Genomic DNA, 24,012 nt, shown 5'->3' with positions numbered 1-24,012 from the left:
AAGAGAAATTCTTTTGTGTGCCCTTGGAGTACCATAAAATCTGAAAAAGGGTTACATACCCTTTTTATTGCATAAGAAAAAACTGGTTTCAATTAAATAAGGGAATCATGGAAAGAACTTGTGATTCTCATTATCATACTGAGTCAGTGTTTGATCAATAGTGCCTCTTTGCCATGCATATATATATATATATAATTTTATGACCACACAGTTTGTACCTCATTTTGATCAAACTTGTTCCCAGTCATAAAGTCAAGAATGTGGCAACCCTAATGTCAAAGCAGCAGTGGTCAATCAAATGACCAATGTTCCATCACAGAACTGCCAATGGTCACACAGCAGCCACTTTGGGAAGCCAAATGTGAGGGAAAACAGGTGTGGCACATTTTAGGTTCTAAAGCTAGGTTAGATGATGACTCCCTGCAGGCTGATAGAGAAGCAAAATAGAAAATCACCTTCACTGTCACAAAGAGGACTGGAGGCTAAAAGGAAAGTGTAGGAGACCTGTGGAAAGGAGGGTAAGACAGAAGAGAAGAATGTCAGAAAGTATGGAGGAATGGTGGCAGGGAATGGTTGGATGAGGAAGGAGACTGAGGGTGCTGATCTCCTGTAGGATACTGCTTTTCTGTGATCAACCCCAGCAGGAGGTGCACAGAAGTGATGGTGGTGGAAAGAGAGTGGAGGAGCATCATGGGAGAGGGGATAAAGAATCATTTTGTAGCCTGTAAAGAAGGTAGCATGGAACAAAGCATGATTTTGGGAGTAAGGAATACCAGCAGGTTAGAAGGGGAAAAGAATATGGAAGAGGCATAGTGGTGAAGGAGGGAAGCAGCATGAAACCAGGAGGAGAAATATAGTGGATTGCATGACAGAAAAATGGAGGAGCATGTGAAGGGTGATGAGGAGTATCACTGGGGAGGAGAAAAGCAATGGGGAAGGTTTAGGAGAAGTGTCTGTTACACGTGTCGTCCATGGCAGACCCATGGCACGGCCCTCTCACCTTTCCGCCAGCTCCGTCCTCAGGCCTCCCCCGGTGCCTCCGGCCCTGCAACAGTCTCCAGCCTTCCCGGTCCTGATGCCACTCACTACTTGTCGGGCCTCTCCACGTGGCCTGCGGAGAGACGCCAGCACGCTGATCCTTATGTAGGGACAGCGGCGGGAACCTAGCCGCAGTGCCGGATGATGACATCAAACTATTCACAGTATTTAAGCTCAGGCTCCGCTCCCTAGCATTGCCTTTTCAACAGGTTTCCTTGCTGGTCGTGTACTCGTTGCTACTAAGAAATTTGTCTCTTCCCTGCGTACCTGCCCCTTGTTGTTCCTGTTTCCTTGTTCCTGTTCATTTTATGCTTCGGATTGACTACATGGACTTTGACTTTGCTTCGCCTGACAATGCTACAGCCTATCTCCAGTCCCAGACCTCTGCTTCACCTGACTACGCTACAGCCTATCTCCAGACCCAGACCTTTGCTTTGCCTGACTACTCTACAGCCTATCTCCAGACTCAGACCTCTGTTTCGCCTGACTACGATACAGCCCAGACCTTTGCTTCGTCCAACTACACTATTGACTATCTCCGTGATCAGACCTCAGCCTTGCTTGCCATTGCCTCTGGATTGCCACCAGCCCTGACTCAAGCCTACCATTGGATGCCTCTTCTGTCTACTTCCTGGACGTGGATTCATCAGGCTTCGGCCTATCTTTGCTCGAGCGCCCTCTGTCTGCCTTCGTTTCATTGGCGCCTGAGTTTCCAGGACATTATCCAGTCCAAAGTAGAACTGTACTATCCCTCGCCTGCTCTCTCTGGGCTGAACCCACTTCTCCTGCAACTATACACAGAGGCCCACCTAGGTCCTGCTGGCCCTGGCACCCACAGGCTCGACCCACGGGGAACGAGGGCTGATATAGGTGAAGCTCCAGCGGCCTCTGCCTTTCAGCCCGCTCCACCTGCCGACCGTGGGGACCCGTAGGTCCTTACCTACGGGTTGTGTCAACCCCATCTTGGTCCAAGGGTCCACCTCCGACGCAACAGTGTCAGCAGGAAGTGGGAATTGAAGGAGTAGGAGATAAGTCACTGGAGTTGTGGATCAGGGGAAAAGAAGAACCATCAAGGAACTGGGGAAAGGGAGTATCACAAGGCAAAGCTTGGGAGGGAAGCATTATGTAGGCTTTGGGTATATATGCCACAAACATAGGGAGTAAGGAGAATTGTCATCATTGGAAGGGTGTGGAGGGAGCATCATTACCATGAAGGACAGGTGGGAAGAAGGCACAGTAGCATTAGCAAGAGAGGGGGCTAGAGGAAGAGGAGGGAACCTCAGAACTGGGGGACGTAGGGTTGTTGGGATTAAAGGGACTGTGGAGCAAAAGTGGGGAGGGGAATGAAGAGGGTGGCATGGAAGGTAATGAGAAAGAGATGCAGGGGTTTACAACCAGCAGTGCTTGGTAGGGAATAAGATTCAGCGATTGGTAGGGATCTTTGTTTTCAGTTTTTGATTTGTCCTGGGAATTTATCAGTGTTTATCATAACAAACATAAATGGGAGAAAAATAGTCTCAATTTTTACTACTGAATTTTTCCCATTTTTGTTCATTATGATAAACAGTGATACATTCCCAGGAAAAAGAAAATAAAAACTGAAAATGAAGGTCCCAAGCGATGGAGCAGGAGCTATAAACCCCTGGAGCAGAATGAAAAGCACAGTAGGTGCTGGCTATATGTATAGAAGTCTGGTATGTATGTATGTATTTATTTATTTATTTATTTATTTAAGGTTTTTATATACCGGCAATCATGAGCACATATCTTGCTGGTTTACATGGAACGGGAGTGCATTAAATACAACAACTAGAACTGTGGTGATCAAAGGAGCAGTTACAAATAACAAGGGTAGCAGAACTTGGATAAGAAGGAAGAGATAGGAAAGAATAAACGGTTGAACGGTATACAAATAAATTAAATGCTATGTAAAAATGGCATGATTAATGGCTGAATATTTGAAGTCCTTGGTTTGTATCTATAACGTGATATTAGATTGTGTCTGGGAAAGCTTGCTTGAATAACCAAGTCTTAAGTCCTTTCCTAAAAGTTAAGAGGCAGGGTTCCAGTCTGAGATCTGTGGGAATGGAATTCCACAGAGAAGGGCCAGCAGTGGAGGTGGCACGATCTCTTAGAGTGATGTGTTTGGTCATTTTCGCAGGGGGAACTTTGAGGGCGCCTCGGTAGACATTTCTGGTAGGTCTTGTCGAGTTGTATGCTTGGAGGGGGATTTGTAGATCGAGGGAGATGCGTTGATGAATAGTTGAATGGTATATTATATCTGCCTGACTTCCACATATGCTCAGCTCCAGTTTTATTGTGGCAAGAGACGGATGGATACAGGCAGCTCATTAAGGATTGAAGATTTTGCCTTCAGTGCCCTAAACAAAACTACTTTTCTTGATTTTTTTTTGCGTTAGGTATTTTACTGTGGGTTTTTTTTTTCCATTTTTGTCAAGTAAAGAGCATCTGAGAAACAGCTGGTAGCTTCAATAAGATGTCTTTATAATTCATGACATTTCTGGAATCTTTTATCACACAAATAATTTGCTGGGAGTCATAACTCTTAACTGCTAAGCACAGAGAAATAAGCATTTGAAAGATTGTGGCAGGATCAGAAATCACAGATTCTAGAGAAAAAAAAACACAGCACAGACTGCTACCAATTTAATTATTTTATTTTTGGAAGCCTCAGCTCTCTGGGATAGATGTCTGTCTCCTGTGACGGCAGCCTGTAGAACTAATTTCTCGTTCAAACGTGAGGTTTAGAATTGCCTTTGGCAGTAGTTTTATTGAGATTAATTATTAAAGAAATGTAATTTTTCAAATATATCGTTAGTAGAATTATATAATTCTAGGAACTGTTTATTTCCTGTTGGAATTAACCATCTTCTTAAATTATTTTATAGTTTTTGCTAAAACAAACATGCTTGGCAAAGTACAAAAAATAACCATTTTTCCAGATGAAAGGGTATTCCACGTTGTGTGGCAGGTGCTGAAGGTCACATACACTCCTGATGTGAGGGTATATGGCTGCATTCTGGGTCCTGCTGCCTCCCTCACTTCTTTTTTATTTATAAGAAGAATAGGTGCAGCTGAGAGAATATAATACTCTTATGTTGATTATTATTATCTTGCCAAATTATGCTAACAACATGCATAACAAATATAGGCCTAAATTTATCAAACTGCACTAAATATTGCAAGTGATAGATTTTCATGGTAATACCTACATAATTGCATTTCTCTACCTCTAAAGTGCTCATTTCATGAGAGAGAGAGAGAGAGAGAGAGAGAGACTATCCCCAAGACTCTTGTAATAGTTAGCTATTTATGCTACTGTAGGTGGCCCGCCTAGTAACTCGAGGTGAGATTGAGGGAGTAGTGTAGGGTTTAGGGGCCACTTTTACATGCAGAGTGAGATGTATGAACAGAACAGTTCATTGTTCTGAAGATTTGATGTCCTTCGGAGTGAGGAAACTCACACAACAGTGAGATTTGTACAATGTTCTCTCAACTTAGCTTGATGGACTCTCTACCTGGGTAACATCAAGCTAGGTTGAGAGAACATTGCTCAAATCTCATCCTCTCTCCGAAGGACATCAAATCTTCACAAGAGATTCATATGCCTCACTGTGCATGTAAAAGTGACCCCCAACCCCTACACTAATACCTAAACCTCACCTTCAGTTACTAGGTGGGCCTCCTATAGCAGCATAAATCTCTCTCTCTCTCTCTCGCATATGAAATGAGCACTTTGTGAAAATGCCTTAACGTGATTTGATAAATGACCCTGATACAAGGCAAACACATCTGAATCAATTAAGAACTGACACAAGTCTCATAGGCATCCTCCCCACCAAAATTGTCTCAACGATCTTACACTAGGAGGTGCATATATATGCGTCTAAGCATGTGTGTTTTAAAATTGGGTATTCACGCGTACATGTGCGCCCGATTTCATATTGAAGCGAGCATGTGGGCGCAATTGCTGCCTTGCTTGCGTAAGTGGAGGGGATTTTACTAGACACACACGACGAAGCTAGAACCCATTTTCCCAGTTCATTTCCATTTCACCCAGTTGATCAATTGGCCTTCCTAACCTCCCCTGTTACTTTGCCTACATTTTACCCTATTAGGCTAGAACCCCTAAACCTTGTTTGGTAACCTTTTTTTAAAATTATTTTATGACTTTCATACCGTACATAGCAGAAATAAAGTTATGTGGTAGGGGACCTCAGTGCGCGGCTATGCATGGAAATAGGTATGCACAGAAATCATGCCTTAGCCCCAGCCTACCCATGCCCCGCCTAGACCACACCCATGCCCCTTTTCCCCTAAAAATTATTTGTACACATAACAGGCGATAAATGTGTTGTTGCAGATCTTTTAAAATCCGTACGGTATGTGGCATCCAAGACATACGCACATCTCCCGGTTTTGGTGTGCACAAGCCTTTTAAAATCGACCAGTACCAGAAGAAATAACGGAAGTCATACAATAAAGATGAGGACAAGGGAAGTCTTGCCTCATAAATCCCCTACATTTTTTTGAAGGGGTAAATAAACATGTGGACAAAGGTGAACTGGTAGATGTGGTATATTTGGATTTTCAGAAAGAGTTTGACAAAGTCCCACATGAGAGGCTTCTAAGAAAACTAAAAATTCCGAGATGATGTACTTTTGTGGATTGCAAACTGGTTAAAAGACAGGAAACAGAGAGTAGGATTAAATGGTCTGTTTTTACAGTGGAAAAGATAAAGAGTTGAGTTCCTCAGGGATCTGTACTTGGATCGGTGCTTTTTACTATATTTATAAAAGATCTGGAAAGGGAATCAATGAGTGAGTGAGTCTATAAAATCATGAGAGGACTAGAATGGGTAAATGGGAATTGGTTATTTACTCTTTCAGGTAGTACAAGAACTAGGGGGCACTGCATTAAGTTATCAAATAGCACATTTAAAACAAATTGGAGAAAATTCTTTGCAGATGACACAAAATTATGTAGAGTAGTTATATCTTAAGTGGATTGTGATGAATTTCAGGAGACCTTGCGAGACTGGAAGATTGGGCATCCAAATGGCAAATAAAATGTAATGCGGACAAGTATAAGGTGATGCATATAGGGAAAAATAACCTATACAATGTAGGTTCCACATTAGGAGTTACCACCCAGGAAAAAGATCTAGGTGTCATAGTAGATAATACATTGAAAATATCAGCTCAGTGTGCTGCAGCAGTCAAAAAAGTCAACAGAATGTTAGGAATTATTAGGAAGGGAATAGTGAATAAAACGGAAAATGTCATAATGACCCTGTCTTGCTCCATGGTGAGACAGCACCTTGAGTACTGTGTGCAATTCTGGTTGCCACATCTCCAAAAAGATTAGTTGCATTGGACACAGAACACAGAAGGGTGACCAAAATGATAAAGGGGATGGAATGGTTGCCCTATGAAGAAAAGCTAAAGAAGCTAGGGCTGTTCAACTTGGAGAAGAGATGGTTGAGGGGGGGATATGAGAGGTCTATAAAATCATGAGAGGACTAGAATGGGTAAATGGGAATTGGTTATTTACTCTTTCAGGTAGAACTAGGGGGCACTGCATTAAGGGCCCCATTTTCCAAAGTATCGCAGGCCTGCGATACTTTAGAAGATGAGGGGCTGAAACGGGGGGAGGGCCTGCGCTAGCCGGCAGCGATCGCACTGTTGCGGTGCAATCGCTGCCGGTTTCGCACCCAATAGTGCCACCATAGGAGGTGTAGCTATTGGGAGCGAAAGCTGACGCGAAAAGGCCCTTACCTTTTCGCTGTCCGCGGAGTCGGTGCAGAGTCGGTCCCGGTGACGCCCCGACTCCTCCTCTTCCGGGGCCGACTCTGCCCCGACTCTGCCCCCATCCTGGTATCGCACGCGATAAGGGACTTTTCGCGTGCGAAAGGTCCCTTATCGCGTGTGAGCGGCATGGAAAATGAGGCCCTAAGTTATCAAATAGCACATTTAAAACAAACTGGAAAAAATTCTTTTTCACTCAATGCACAATTAAGCTCTGTTGCCAGAGGATGTGGTTAGTGCAGTTAGTGTAGTTGGGTTTAAAAAAAGGTTTTGATAAGTTCCTGGAGGAGAAATCCATAAACTGTTATTAATCAAGTTGACTTAGGAAATAGCCACTGCTATTACTGGCATTAGTAGCAAGGGATGTATTTAGTGTTTGGGTACTTGCCAGGTCCTTGAAACCTGGATTGGAGACTGTTGGAAATAGGATGATGGGCTTGATGGTCCATCAGTCTGACCTAATACAGCATTTTCTTATGTTTTTATGACAGGTTGGTTCAGGTTAAAGATAAGAGGTCCATCATATCCAGCTTTCTCTGGTTATTCAACAGCTCTCTCTGGGGTCTATTTACAAACAGGTGACTTTTCAAAGGCATTACCCGCATAAATGTAGCATACTATCATAGCAATTTTCAAAAGCCATTTACGCAAGTAAAGTGAACTTACATAGGCAAATCCTATGGTCAATTCAATGGCATATATTACAGCAATTTTTAAAATGTCACTTACACATTCAAAGTGTAATTACATGTGTAAAATCCATTTTAAGCATGTAAATGCTTTTGAAAATCTAGCCCTAAATGTTTTCTCCCATTTTGTGTCTATGTGGAAAATGCTTATTAATATGGGCCAGTAACATGGAAACATGGAACATGACAGCAGATAAAGACCATATGGCCCATCCAATCAGCTCATCCACACTTATTGCTCAGCTTTGCTGATGCTTCCTCTCCCTCGGAGATCCTCTGTGCTTTGTCTTACGCTTTCTTCAGTTCTGATACTTTCCTTCTCTCTGTCGCCTCCACTGAGAGGCTGTTCCCTGCATTCATCACCCTTGCTGTAAAGAAACATTTCCTTAGATTACTCCTGAGTTTACACCCTTTCATTCTCATTCCATGAATCCTCATTCTAGATCCTCCTTTTTGTTGGAAGAAACTCACTTCCTGTGCATTTATTTCCCGAAAGTATTTACACATCTCTGCCATATTGCCTCTTTCCCTCCTTTCCACCAGGGCATCTATTTATTTATTTACATTTTATATTCTGCCTTTTCAAGCTGGTCTCAAAGCTGATTACAATCAAATTTATAATAGAATTACTATTGTTGCGGTCCCGACCGCCGCCCCCATGTTCGGGGTCAGGTCCGCTTACCTCCACTCCGGAGACACGCCGAGATCGCGGTCCGGTGGGCCGCATGGTCGCGGCTCCGCCACGTGGAGAACGTCGTCCAGGCCGCCAGAAGCTCTGCCCCTCTCTTTGCCGCGCGCGCAAGGAAGGCCCTTATGTGCATCCAGCATCCGGAAGTACGGGACAGCCCCCTGGTTGACGTCACACCCTGGGCCTGCATTTAACCAGCGTCCAGACTCCCAGTAGACGCCTTGCAACGAGGTTCCTTGAATGCTAGTTGCCTTCCGGATTCTGCTGGTTCCTGGTTCCGTTTCTGTTCCTGCTTCAGTGACTTTCTTGATTGTCTTCCTGGTTCTCGATCCTGGCCTGCTTCAGTACTCTGCCTGTCTGCCGCCTGCCTCGACCCCGGTCTGCTTCAGCACCCTGCCAGTTCGCCGCCAGCCTCGACCCCGGTCTGCTTCAGCACTCTGCCTACTGGCTGCCGGTCCTGCCCTTGGCCCGCTTCCGAACTCTATTTGCCTGTTACCTGTCTTGACCCGGTCCGGCTTCAGTACACTACTGGCTAGCAGCCTGTCTGCCCCCAGGCCTGCTTCTGGACTTACTTGCTGGTCTCTGCCTACCCTGGGCCTGCTTCTGTCACACCCTCTGCGGCCCACCTTCAGCCTAAGTCCCAAGGGCCCGGATCCCTACGGGCTCCTCCCGGGGGGATTCTGGGTCCCGGGTGAAGCCCTGCCAGGCCCATACACTCCGCCTCCCAGTCTGCCTTAGGAACCCTTCTTGCAGTCCGGCCCAAGGGTCCACTGTATCACTACCACAGTAATCACAACAACTATATGTTGGTATTTAGGTTTACACTAAGCATAGAAAAGAAAAGGAAAAAACTTTGAAGGAGTAAATAGATGATGGATATTTGATGGGGACTGTAGTAGTATCTAATGGAGTAACATAATGTATGATTGTAGTAAAGCACTTCTAAGTGCCTTAAAGGTGAATTTTCAAAAGTTGCACGAATAAAAAAATAGCATTTAAGTGTGTAAAATAGCATATCTGCAAGTATTATATATACGCAGATGACATACAATTATTGCTACCCATTATAAACGCTATAGAAGAAACAATGAATCTAGCCAATATGTATCTTGAAATAATCAAGCAGCTCCTAAACCAAATGGAACTGGTTATAGACATTGACAAAACTGAATTTTTCATCTAGAACGAAAAACATACACCCTATACAACCTACAATTGCAATCAAAAAGAATCAAACCGTGGAGTTAGCTATAAAAGTACGGAATCTAGGAGTAATAATAGACCCTGAACAAAATGTGAAACAACACATTTCACAGAAATTAAAAGAAGGTTATGCCAAATTAAAGGTTCTGAGACAACTGAAACCCCTACTAATGCTAGAAAATTTTCCTACAGTTCTACAGGCAATGATTTTCGCAAGCACAGACTACTGTAACTCCCTGCTATTAGGGCTACCTCAAGTTACCATTAGGCCACTACAAATTTTGCAAAATTCCGCTGCTAGAATTCTGACAGGAAAAAAGAAAAGAGACCACATTACAGGAACACTTGCTGAACTACACTGGCTCCCAGTCGAACAAAGAATACAGTATAAGGCACTGTGGGCTGGATTTTCTAAGTTCATAGAATTTAGGAAAATCTGGTGGTCACAGAGGGTGGGGGGGGGGGCGGTCCTGCCCCCCCGCCCTCTGTGGGGGCTCCTTACCTTTTCGCTGTCCGCGCCATCCTGGCAGAGTCGGCCCTGGTGATGCCCTGACTCCTTCTCTTCCGGGGCCGACTCCGCCCCAATGTAGGTAGCGCAAGCGTGCGATAGCCTTAGAAAATAAGGCCCTGTGTATAATTCATAAACTAATCCATGATGAAAAGGCTGACTGGCTCAACACAGCACTGGGCGTACATGTACCACACAGAAACCTGAGGTCTGCTAATAAGGCTTTACTAACTGTGCCTTCCGTCAAATCAGCACGCCTTACTCAAGTAAGGGAAAGAGCACTATCACTGGCTGGACCTGTGTTATGGAACTCCATGTCACTTGAAATAAGGCTACAGAGAAATCTGAAACTATTTAAAACTAATCTGAAAACCTGGCTGTTTATCAAGCCTTTTATACAGACAAAGAGAACGAGGGAAGCAATCGATAGATAAAGACGCACCAAACAAACAATTTTATTTATTTACATCTCCAAATGCATATTATACGTAGACTCGAACCACTTAACAGTTTTGTAACCAAACATATAAGCTCTAACCAACACATAGTTTCTCTTATTAAAATTTGTTACCGTTTTATGCTGGCACATGTTTAAATTGTAATCTATACCAATTATATATTTTTTCTTATTGTGCCTTTATGTAAACCGTTGTGATGATGAATTAACTTAACAACAGTATAGAAGAGCTTTTAAATAAATAAATAAATAGATAAATAAATAAAGTATTAACTATTTTAGAAATCTCATCATTCATGCATAAATCAGGGTCCATGAGTAAATTTACACATATAACAAAGAGGCAGGCCAAATGTTGGGGAGGGACCAACATTTACGCAAGTAAGTTGCTATTTTATAAGCAATTTATGCATGTAAATTTGGCACCCATATTCACATCTATTTACGCTTGCTCAATATCTGGAGTAAGTGATTAACATCTTAAAAGTGAAAACATGACTGGGTGAGAGGTCTGGATGAAATGAGGGGATTTTAGGCTGAGAGCCAGAGGAGTCTTCATGAGCTGTAGACGGACTGGGTGAACTGGTAGATTCATTGGTAAAACTGGTTAGTTCATTGCTACGCGCTTGTTAGGAAATCCCCGACTTATGCATGTAAAAGCTGACAATCAAGGGTAAATGTGTCTAAATAACGCAAGTAAAATCTATTCATGTATTCATTTCACATTTGACGTAAAATACACAGGTATATCATTTGCGCACACTTATCCAGCTAAATGCTGACTTATCTGGCTAAGTAGCACTTTTGCCACTACTTGGACAAATTCAAACTTATCCGGATAAGTGGTGGCAGGTGCTACTTAGCTGGATATGTCTGAAAAGCACTTTCAGACCTATACAGCTATGTTGTCAAATAGCCAAATAAGTCAAAAAGTGCTACTTAACCAGCTATGTTACTTAGCTGGATAAGTCTGAAAAAGTGCTACTTAGACGAACAAGAAGCATTTTTCAGATTTATCTGACTAAATTGGAACTTATCTAAATATGTGCTGCTACTTACCTGGATAAGTCCGAATTTGCACATCACACAGTCTGTACATATGCAAGCATGTTTGCGTGCATACGTACTTGTATTTTAAAATCTACGCATACCATTTGTATGCAGGTTATAAAATACTGTAGCAACTTTGCGTACACCCATATACATGCGTATATGGCACTCATAAGCAGCTTTGAAAGTTATAATGGAAAATACCCTAGGGTCTATGCATTAGTAAAAGGCAGGCACCTAATGCAGGAAAGCAGAGTTAGTGAGAGTAAGTCCAGAATTTTAAAGATATGGTTTCATGATCAAGTAACAAAATCCAAAATGCTCGACACTGCTTTTTTTCCTACCAAACTCTCAATCATTCCTGATGTTGTATGTGGTAATTCAGAAAAAGACAAAACAAAACAGCCCTGGACATCTATAGCTAAATCTATAACAGTGAAAAAAGTCATTCCTGATCATAAATTTGACAATTAACTAAGAATCCCTAGATTGGCCCAGTGTTTATCCCATGCACCTTTGAATTCTTTCACTGTTTTTTAGTTGCTTGGTAAAACATTTGCATGTGAACTCCATGCATGGGTCACAGAAAAAGTGGATAGTTTTATGGAGACTAGTGTATTGGTTTTTCTGAAGAAGTATCTCCTTGCTAGACATAAAGGAACATCAGCAAAGCAAGGACCAAAGCAACTGAACTGCAAGGAATGTGGGGTAAAGAAGAAGTATTATGGGCTATCCTAAAAAAAGATGATGGTGAATCCATTTTTACTGGAGTGGTTTACAGGCCTCTGACTCAAACGGAAGAACTAGACAGAGATCTGGTTGAAGACATCCAAAAGGTGGGAAAGAAAGGAGAAGTGCTGATTATTGGAGATTTTAATCTGCTGGATGTAGACCGGAGAATCCTTTCTGCATAATCTACCAGAAATAGAGAGATAGTGGATGCCCTGAAGAGGCTCTGTTCAAACAAATGGTAATGGAACCCATGAGGTAGGGAGTTATACTCGACCTAGTGCTCACTAACAGGGAGATTGTCTCTAATGTCCGGTTGGGTGCCCACCTCAGCACCAGTTATCATCAAATGGTATGGTTTGATATTGCAAATAGGATACGGAAAAGTCACACAAAGACCTGAGTTTTGAATTTCAAAAATATGGACTTTGTTGAAATGGGGACATACCTGGAGGTAGAACTAGAAGACTGAGAGAAAATGAGAGAGGAGGAACAACAGTGGGCCAAACTAAAAGGAGCAATTACAAAGGCAACAAATCTGTATGTTAGAAAAGTAAACAAAAGCAAGAGAAATAAGAAACCTATCTGGTTCTCAACGGAGGTGGCTGATAAAAGAAAAGCAAAAAGAAAATCGTTCAAGAAATATAAAGGATCCCAAAAATAAGAATACAGGGAAGAATATCTGGTGAAACTGAGGGAGACGAAGAAAGAAATCAAGAAAGCAAAAAATCAGGTACAAGAAAGATTTGCCGAAGAGGTAAAGCGAAGTGACAAAACATTTTTCAGTTATATCAGAGAAAGGAGAATGGTCCGAAGTGGTATAATGAAATTGCAAAGTGGCAAAGATCAACTGGTGGAGAGAGACTATGAAATGGCTGAAATATTAAACAAATACTTCAGTTTGGTGTTCACTTAAGAAGACCCTGGAGAAGGGCCGTTGCTAGTTAACAAGACTGTGGATGGGGGTGGAGTAGACAAAACTCTGTTTATAGAAGAGGATGTATGGGAAGAGCTAGGAAAACTGAAAGTGAACAAGGCCATGGGGCCAGATGAGGTGCATCCCAGGATACTGAGGGAGCTCAGAGATGTGCTGGCAGGTACATAGAAGGACCTGTTTAATAGATCCTTGGGAAAAGGAGTGGTGCCGCAAGACTGGAGAAGAGCGGTGGTGGTCCTGCTTCACAAGAGTGGGAACAAGGAGGAGGCTGGAAACTATAGGCCAGTTAGCCTCACCTCGGTGGTGGGAAAATTAATTTAGACTGATGAAGGAAAGGATAGTGAACTATCTAAAATCCAGTTGGTTGTTCAATCCGAGGCAGCATGGATTCACCAGGGGAAGGTCCTATCAGACAAATCTGATTGATTTTTTTGATTGGGTGACTACAGAATTGGATCAGGGAAGAGCGCTTGATGTGATTTACTTGGATTGTAAAGCTTTTGATACGGTCCCACATAGTAGATTCGAGAACAAAATGAGAAGCTTGGGAGTGGGTGCAATAGTAGTAGTGTGGATTGCAAATTTGTTGACTGACAGGAGACAGCATGTAATGGTAAATGAAACCTACTCTGAAGAAAGAACGGTGTTAAGTAGAGTGCCACAGAGATCAGTTTTGGGACCGATTCTGTTCAATATCCTTTACTAAGATCTGCAACAGAGCAGACACATCTGAAAGAGTAGAGAGAATGAAATGTGATTTAAGAAAACTTGGAGAGTGGTCGAAGATTTGGCAGCTGGGATTCAGTGCCAAGAAGTGCAGGGTCATGCATCTGGACTGCGGCAATCCAAAAGAGCTATATGTGATGGGCAGTGAAAGAGTAATGCGCACGGACTGGGAGAGGGACGTTGGTGTGATAGTGTCTGATGATCTGAAGATGGTGAAGCAATATGACAAGGTGATAGCTAAATACAGAAGAATGCTGGGTTGCATAGAGAGAGGAATAACCAGTAAGAAAAAAGAGGTGATAATGCCCTTGTACAGGTCCTTGGTGAGGCTTCACCTGGAATACTGCATTCAATACTGGTGCCCATATCTCAAAAAGGATAAAGGCAGGATAGAGGCGGTCCAAAGAAGAGTGACCAAAATGGTGAGGGGTCAGCACTGGAAGACTTATGAGGAGAGACTGAAGGATCTGAATATTTATTTATTTATTTATATAGACTATCAGATATCTGAAAGGTTTTAATGATGCAGAATCATCAAACATTTTCCATTGGAAAGAAATCACTAGAACTAAGGTCATGAAATGAAACTCCAGGGAGGAAGACTCAGAACCAAAGTCAGGAAATATTTCTTCAAAGAGAGGGTGGTGAATACTTAGAATGCCCTAGCGGAAGAAGTGTGATGACGAAAACAGTCAAGGAATTCAAAGGGGCATGGGATAAACACTGTGGATCCCTAAAATCTAGAGGTTGGAAAAAAAGAAAAGAGTGCATGGGAGTAAATGGCGGTAACTTGCTGGTGTGGCAGTTGATACCCTTAACAATTAAGCCTTGATGCTCTTGATGCAACTCCATCATTGCTCATGCTCTCTGCTTTAACGGCAGTGAGAAAAGGGGAATTGGATTCAGACAGCAACCAACAATGGCCCCGACTTTACGGTATGGGGAACAAATAAGCATGGGGGTAACTAGCTGATGCGCTGCTAATTACCCTTAATCATTAAGGGCCAGATTTTAAAAAGGCCCGGCGACGCGCATAAAGCCCTGGGACACATATAAGTCCTGGGGCTTGCAAAAAGGGGCGGGGCATAGGCGGTCCGGGGGCGGGGTGGGGCCAGGCTCCCAGCACAGCGGCCATATTTGCCGCTGTGCCAGGGATCGTACGCCGGCAGTTGGCCGGTGCGCGCAACTTGCACCTGCCCAGAGGCAGGTTCAAAAGGTAAAACAAAATTTTTGAGGGGGGTTAGAGTAGGGCTAGGAGGGGAAAGGTTAGGGGAAGGGGTGGGAAGGTCAGGTTAGGGGGAAGGGAAGTTCCCTCACAGGCCGCTCCGATTTCAGAGCGGCCTGGAGGGAACGGGGGAAGGCAGTGCAGCTTGGAGCGTGCAAGATGCACAACCCTGCACCTCCTTGCACACGCTGACCCCTGATTTTATAACTTGCGCGCACCTGCACGCGAAAGTTATAAAATTGGGTGTAAATGTGCGCGCGCCGGGAAGCATACGCCCATGTATGCCCATGCGCAACCTTTTAAAATCTACCCCTAAGTCCGATTCTTTTGATGCAACTCTAACATTGCTGTCTGCTTTCACGGCAACGGTTAAAGGAAATTGGATTAAACAGCTTTTATGGTTTTGTAAACTGATAAACATGGGGGTAACCTGCACAGTACAACAGATACTGGCATAAGCTTGCTGGGAATACTGTCTACATCATTTGGACCTTTTCTGCCATCATTTCTATGTTTCTCTCTTCCTGAGGTGGTTGGCCATTGCCTGTGTGGTAAAATAAAATAAAATAAAAACTGAAATGGAGAACTGGTGAGGAGGGGATGGCAGGTAGGACCTTTAAGTTTATGAGTCCTGCTTGATGCCTGTTTGGAGGTCGTTGAGACTCACTGGGTCTGGTGGTGCTGATGCTGAATGGCCACACAGAACAGACACCTCGGGCGTGGACTGTAGGGCCACCAGTGCTGGCTACGCTGTCTTGAAGGCATTTATTTCGGGCGACTGCAGCGGCTACCAGAATGGGAAGCCACAGCTGCGTGGCATTTTGATCTGACGTTCGGGGGGTCCTTTTGACTATGTGCTCCTTCAGTTGGCCCCGACGCGGGTTGGAATTAGTCAATGCCAGCTGCCTCGGGATGATGGGGAGCTTCTGCTGCGTTATAAAATAAAAAAGGAAAAGAAGATACAGTGGCTGTTTTTTCTTTCCTGGCACTGCGCAGGAATGCAGCACCCATCTTGTCACTGGCTCGTTCTTTTGGTAGGAGGGGGGAGGTATAACAGCCATATTATGTGTGTCCTGTACTAAATAAAAATGGCCTTGTTGGGTGCAGTGAGACCAGGGTATCCATCTTGTGTGTGGCAATGCAGGGTACGGGCTGCCTTATAGTGGGATGACAACTAGTGCAGGGCTCTGTGGGGCCATGGGAGCCAATTTAACATATGCGTACATATTGTGTGGGCCACAGTGAGGTTTTGTTTGCATGTTCCTCGGCTGTTACAGGCGGCTATTGTATATTTGATTGTGGGACCATTTGCTAAGTGATCACTTGTGTGTAACAAGGAGTGCCTACCGAGTAGGCAGTATGAAAAAAAGAGATACATATTTGCATGGACATGCGACTATATACATCATATAGCAAAGCATGGTCATACATATTTTCATTTGTATTTCTTAACCTGACAAGATCTCTATCACAACATAATTCTCCTAGTGTTATATTGAATCCGTCTCCATGGCACCAAGGAGGAAAGCAAAGGTTAAGTTGCAGAAAAGAAGAGGCGCTCATGGCTATGAGGAGATCTGCAGTCTCTGGGCCCAGCACAAGCAATAAGAAGGCTTCAACACACAGAACCACCAGTTACTGCACTTCTAGGCCCAGGTCTACTACATGTCAATCCAGCAGGAGCTTGAGAATCTGAATTGTGACAGCAGGGACAAACCCATGGGAATGAATGGCTGCACCAGTGCATGGAAGGTGACAGAAGTCACCTTTGGTGGTCCCATGATTCAGAAAGGCACACTGCCTTCTATTGACTGCACTGGCTCAAGCACCTGCAACTCAGTAGCTGCTAGTGCCAGCAACCTGTCAGTTGGTGAGGAAACTGATCCGGGTAAGTCGGTAGCTTCCAACGGTCTGCCACTCATTATCTCTTCTGACTCTGACTCTGCAGATAGTGAGGAGGAACTGGTTTTGATCAGAGTTATACCGAACGCCTTTAAAGCATTTAAAAATAAAAAGAGGATGGCATGTAAAGGTGGCTCAGTGGGGGATGTTTGGGATCAAAAGACCCAGTGCATTCCATTGGCAATTGACCTTGGGGCAGGTCTCGTCCACAGCTCCCTCCCGCCAATGGTGAACTAGGGTTGGCACCTGAACAAGAACATGCTATGCAGAGTAAACACATTTTCATGTGGCATCTCAAAGAAATTAAAAAAGAAAATATGGAAGTGTGAGTTTATTGATAGTTTCTCACTACACATCTGAGATCAAGAAGAGGGGAACAATGCATCTAAAGAAAAGGACACAGCAGGGGAGAACAGGAATAAGAAAAAAAATGCTACAAGCAAGTAATAATTGAATATCTGCTTTCCACATACTTATGAGCCTAGTGGTGGAATAGGAACTCAAACAGGCACCATACTTGATTAGATATCTAGACACCATATTAGAAACATAGAAACAAGATGGCAGAAAAAGACTCTTTGGTCTATCTGGTCTGCCCAACTGCCCAACTAATCTAGCTTTACAATTCCCACCACTCTCTCAGAGATCCCCTGTGTTTATCCCATGTGTTCTTGAATTCAGATAGTTTTTGTCCTTGCCACCTCTACTAACAGGCTGTTCCATGCATCCACCACCCTCTCTGAAAGAAATATATCCTAAGATTACTCCTGTCTAGCCCTTTCACCTTCATCCCATGACTTCTCATTCTATAGCCTCCTTTCTGTTAAAAGAGGCTTGCCTCCTGTGTATAGAAAACTTTGAGATATGTCACATATTTATTTTTATTCCACTTTTCAGCAAAGGCATTTCCCTATCCCCAGAGGGCTCGCAATCTAAGGCCTGGATTCACCATTCTTTCGCAGAATGATGAATCCAGCAAAAATGTGTGGCGAAGGGGGGGGGGCGGACCTGGGAAAGCCCGCAGCCTTCGCACCACTGTGGTGCACCAGCTGCTGGCTTTCGCACCGAATAGCGACACCATGGGGGTATTTTCTAAACCCTTATCGCATGCGTTAGGGCCCTAATGCACGTGATAAGGCCATATCACATGCGAAAAGAGCCTTTTCGCATGTGATATGATGCAAATTAGGGGGAGGGGAGGAGTCGGGGCGGGGATGGGCGGAATCAGCGGTGTTTTCGCTGCCGGCGATAATGTTACTAACATTATCGTCGGCAGTAGCGCGCCAAATAACTACACCTTTTATGGTGTCATTATTCAGTGCGAAAGGCGGCAGCTGGCACACCGCAGTGGTGCGAAGGCTGTGGGCTTTTGCAGGCCCGCACCCCCCATTTTCACAGAATTCCGATTCTGCGAAAAAATGGTGAATCCAGGCCCATAAAAGGAGTAGTTATTCGGTGCGCTACTGCCGACGATAACATTAGTAACTTTATTGCTGGCAGCGAAAACACTGCCAACTTCGCCTCTCCCCGCCCTGACACCTCCCCTCCCCCTAATTTGCATCATATCGAATGCGGAAAGGCCCTTTCCGCATGCGATATGGCCTTATCGCGTGCATTAGGGCCCTAACGCACGCGATAAGGGTTTAGAAAATAACCCCTAAGTTTGCACCTGAGGCAACAGAGGGTAAAGGATTTGACCAGAGTCATAAAAAATGGCAGTGGGATTTGAACCCTGGTTTCCCTGGTTCATAGCCTTCTATATAACCACTAGGTATTGCGCCGGAGGTGGACTCTTGGGCCGAGGTGGGGTTGACGCAACCCATAGGCAGGGCCTACGAGTCCCCACCGTCGGCAGGGGGAGTGGGCTGATAAACAGAGGCCAACTGGAGCTTCACCAATACCAGCCCTCATTCCCCGCGGGTTAAGCCTTTGGGTGCCGGGGCTGGCTGGACTTAGGTGGGCCTCTGTATGACGTCAATGAAGAGATAGTAATCAGCCCAGAGACAGCAGAGGGAAGACAGTACAGTCTTACACTGGATGAGGTAGTATCCTGAAAACTCGAACACCAAGGGAACGTAGGCAGACAAGGGGTGCCCAAGCAAGAGCAGGCCGAAGCCTGAATAGACCAAGTCCAGGAAGTAGGCTGAAGAGGCGTCAAAGAACAGGCTTGAGTCAGGGCTGGCGGAAGACTGGACATAGTGGCAAGCATGGCTGAGGTCTGAACATGGAGAGGGACAAGCGTGGTCCAACGATGTGAAGTCTGGGTCTGGAGAGAGGCAATAATAAAGTCAGGCAATGCAGAGGTCTGGGTCTGGAGAGAGGCAACAATGTAGTCAGGCGATGCAGGGGTCTGGTTCTAGAGAGAAGCAATGGTGTAGTCAGGCAATGCAGAGGTCTGGGTCTGGAGAGAAGCAACGGCGTGGTCAGGCAATGCAGAGGTCCGGGTCTGGAGAAAGGCAACAATGTAGTCAGGTGATGCAGAGGTCTGGGACTGTTTGGGACAGCGTGGTCAGGCAAAGCAAAGTCAAAGTCCATGTAGGCAATCCAAGGGAAGGTGTAGAACAGGAATGAAGAGGCAAGGAGTCAGGAACCAGGAACAGTGAGGAACAGGAACATGGGAGTGAAACGAAACTCTTAGAGAGGAGACCTGTTGCAAAGGCAAAGCTAGGGAGCGGAGCTCGGGCTTAAGTACCAGTGTTCCGCTGACATCATCAACCGGGGCCATGGCCAAGTTCCCGCCGCGGGCCTACTTAAACCTTGAGGATACGCGCGTGTGCACGCCTAGGGAGGGGCACGGCATCGTGTAGCAGCGTCTCTCTGAGGGCCACTCGGAGAGGCCCGACGTGAAGCACTGGAGGTGGTGACTGGACCAGGAACACCAGATACTGTAGCTGAGCTGGAGGCACCAGAAGAGGCCCGAGGATGGAGCTGGTGGCCCACCGCCATCAGAGATGAAGAACCAGGAGCTGGAATTACTGCAGAAAGGTGAGAGGGCCGTGCTGCGGTTCTGCTGCGGACAGCATGCGTAAACTTAGGCTCCTCCTGGTTTAAATGTCTCTGTCATATCTTCCCCAGACCATCATTCCTCTGGGGTATACATGTTTAGATCTTTAAGTCGATCCCTATATGCTTTAGAACAAAGACAAGTGATCATTTTCATGACCAACTCTAACCAGTATATATCCTTTTGAAGGTGCTGTCTCCAGACTTTACACAGTATTCTAGTGAGGTCTCACCAGGGACCTATACAGAGGCAATATCACCTCCCTATTTTCTGCTGACCATTCCTCTTCCTATGCAGCCAAGCATCTATCTGGATTTTATTGTTGCTTTATCCACCTGTTTGGCCACCAGTTGGCTGTGCCCCATTAAACCATGTCTATCTATATGTTCTATGACATTGTTTAGAATAGTTTCCTCGATTTTTCCTGGTACTGTAATCAGGCTTACTCATCTTTAGTTTCCTGAATCACCCCGGAGCCCTTTTTAAATATCAGGGTTGCAGAGAGATAACAGAGGTTTCACAGTAAAAATATGAATTCTAACTTCTATGAATACTGACCTCAGAGACTTTAAAGGATGGATGTTGATTTGTATGTCCCAGCACAGTAAAACAAGATGAGGATCAATGCTGCTCAAGTTATCTGATCATCCTGTTTAATTTAAGGGCTATAAGCTTCTTTCCACAAATGAAGCAAGCAGCCCCAAGAAAGCCACAGGTCAGAGACATGCAAACAACTCAAGGCTCACAGGTGAACTCCGAAAATAACTTAATCTACCCAGAGTAGAAAAACAGTCTATCCAAGGACAGTTCATCAGATAGGAGCAGTAACCCCACCCCCCGATAGGAGAAGGGTCAACGATCTGAAATGAAGAAAATTGCACTGATCAAGAGGTGACTACCCTGGTGTGGAGCACCTTGCAGCAGGAGCAGTGACCCCCCCCCCCCCCCCGATGGAGAAGGGGGGCCAGCACTCTGAAATGAAGAAACGACCCCATCTATCTCACTGTTTGACTATGCATGAGCTGTTTACATATGCATGTCTGGGCTGTTAAAAGCAGCAGGGAAGAGAAGACAGGGGGGTTGGCGAAGGAAAGACAATCAACACTTTACGACTCCTGAGACATCACCCTTGCCCCCCCCCCCCCCCCCAGCATATACACCCCCACCCTCTCATAGGCATACACACACTCTCTCATATACACTCACAAAGTCTCTCTCACACACAGGCACTCATTATCACAGGGAAAGTCTGTCACACACATTTTGGACCTTTTCTCTGGCTGCACAGTAAGGCCTCTTCTGCCACGGGCTGTGAGGAAAATTCTGGCGGCACTGCAGACCCTTTCCTGCCGCCATTGGTGAGGGAAATGCTAGCGGCATCTTAGGCCCTTTCCTGCCACTGGCTTCGGGGAAAATGCTGGCGGCACTGCAGTGACTCTTCTTTAGCTGCTGAATCATCCTTTTGCAGGCGGGGAGAGGGAACCCTGACAGCATGTCATAAATCCATGCTGCCATGGGACCTTTCTTTTGCTGGCAGGGAGTGAAAACCCCACCAGCATATCGCTGCTTCATGCCACCAGTACTGCAGGTTTACCTGCCGCCAGAGTTTGCCTGAATGAAGGGTGAAATGGCTGTGGCAGGAAGGTTTCAGGGGGCAATTCTGCCTCATTATAGAACAGACTGTTGCATCCGTCGGTCGCAGACGGCTGCGACTGCTCTGCCTCACCTCTTTCACCCTTTTCCTCCTCCATTGGAAGAATGACTGCCTCTGCTGCTGTTTGCCGAAACCCTCGGCGTCTCCGAGCCAGCATGGGCATCCCTGTCTGCCATGCTTCTTCCTGAGGCCTCCTAGGGCACACACGTCCACACTGCCTACATTTTTTAATATGTCATGGCGGGTACCTCGGGGGCGGCCCCACCGCATGACGTCAGTACCTCCGGGTATTTAAACCTCCGCTCCGCTCCAATTGAATGAGTTAGCAAGGTCTTCGGTTTTGCTACTCTGACCGCTTCTAAGCTGCTCGCTTGGATTCCTCACTACCCTCTGAGGTATCTCGCTACTACTGAAGCTCCGGGTACCTGCTCCTCGGGGGCCTCTCGCTTCTACTTGTCCTCCGGGGCTAATCTGCCTAACCTTAAAGACACCCGCTCCTCGGGGGTCCTGTCTGCTTTCTTTCAGGAACCCTCGATGCTCCTAGGTACTCGCTCCTCGAGGGCCTATTCTGCTCAGGGTATCCTGCACCTCAGACCTCAGGTCCCTCTCTTCATTCAACTACCGAAGGAAGTCATCAGCACTGCTAAGAACATAAGAACATAAGAAAATGCCATACTGGGTCAGACCAAGGGTCCATCAAGCCCAGCATCCTGTTTCCAACAGTGGCCAATCCAGGCCATAAGAACCTGGCAAGTACCCAAAAACTAAGTCTATTCCATGTTACCATTGCTAATGGCAGTGGCTATTCTCTAAGTGAACTTAATAGCAGGTAATGGACTTCTCCTCCAAGAACTTATCCAATCCTTTTTTAAACACAGCTATACTAACTGCACATTCTCTGGCAACAAATTCCAGAGTTTAATTGTGCATTGAGTAAAAAAGAACTTTCTCCAATTAGTTTTAAATGTGCCCCATGCAAACTTCATGGAGTGCCCCCTAGTCTTTCTACTATCCGAAAGAGTAAATAACCGATTCACATCTACCCGTTCTAGACCTCTCATGATTTTAAACACCTCTATCATATCCCCCCTCAGTCGTCTCTTCTCCAAGCTGAAAAGTCCTAACCTCTTTAGTCTTTCCTCATAGGGGAGTTGTTCCATTCCCCTTATCATTTTGGTAGCCCTTCTCTGTACCTTCTCCATCGCAATTATATCTTTTTTGAGATGCGGCGACCAGAATTGTACACAGTATTCAAGGTGCGGTCTCACCATGGAGCGATACAGAGGCATTATGACATTTTCCGTTTTATTCATCATTCCTTTTCTAATAATTCCCAACATTCTGTTTGCTTTTTTGACTGCCGCAGCACACTGAACCGACGATTTCAATGTGTTATCCACTATGACACCTAGATCTCTTTCTTGGGTTGTAGCACCTAATATGGAACCTAACATTGTGTAACTATAGCACGGGTTATTTTTCCCTATATGCATCACCTTGCACTTATCCACATTAAATTTCATCTGCCATTTGGATGCCCAATTTTCCAGTCTCACAAGGTCTTCCTGCAATTTATCACAATCTGCTTGTGATTTAACTACTCTGAACAATTTTGTGTCATCTGCAAATTTGATTATCTCACTCGTCGTATTTCTTTCCAGATCATTTATAAATATATTGAACAGTAAGGGTCCCAATACAGATCCCTGAGGCACTCCACTGTCCACTCCCTTCCACTGAGAAAATTGCCCATTCAATCCTACTCTCTGTTTCCTGTCTTTTAGCCAGTTTGCAATCCACGAAAGGACATCGCCACCTATCCCATGACTTTTTACTTTTCCTAGAAGCCTCTCATGAGGAACTTTGTCAAACGCCTTCTGAAAATCCAAGTATACTATATCTACTGGTTCACCTTTATCCACATGTTTATTAACTCCTTCAAAAAAGTGAAGCAGATTTGTGAGGCAAGACTTGCCCTGGGTAAAGCCATGCTGACTTTGTTCCATTAAACCACTTTGTTCCATTAAACTACTCTGTGAGTATCACTACACTCCAGCTCTCTTCATTCCACCCTTCAGGTTCTCGACCTATCCCGCGCTGCGAAACACTACTGGATGAGCCTATCAACTACAGAGACTGTCTGAGCTTACTGAGATATCACTGGACTACAGCATTGTCTATTCCTTGAGCAAGATTCAACTCATCAACAGCAGTATAATAAAGCTTTCTCTCCTCAGTGTCTGCTTAGTAGGAGTCTAGCCAATCGTTGTGGTTCCCCACGGGGCCCCTCCCCGTGGGAGGAATCATCGCCACTTCAACCAAGAGTCCATAATATGCCACAAACCCAACACTGACCCTGGCGAGGTTGGTTTGT

This window comes from Rhinatrema bivittatum, chromosome 2 (assembly GCF_901001135.1).
Source record: "Rhinatrema bivittatum chromosome 2, aRhiBiv1.1, whole genome shotgun sequence".
Taxonomy (NCBI): domain Eukaryota; kingdom Metazoa; phylum Chordata; class Amphibia; order Gymnophiona; family Rhinatrematidae; genus Rhinatrema; species Rhinatrema bivittatum.
The sequence above is the reverse complement of the archived record's forward strand: the minus strand, read 5'-3'. Positions refer to the sequence as shown.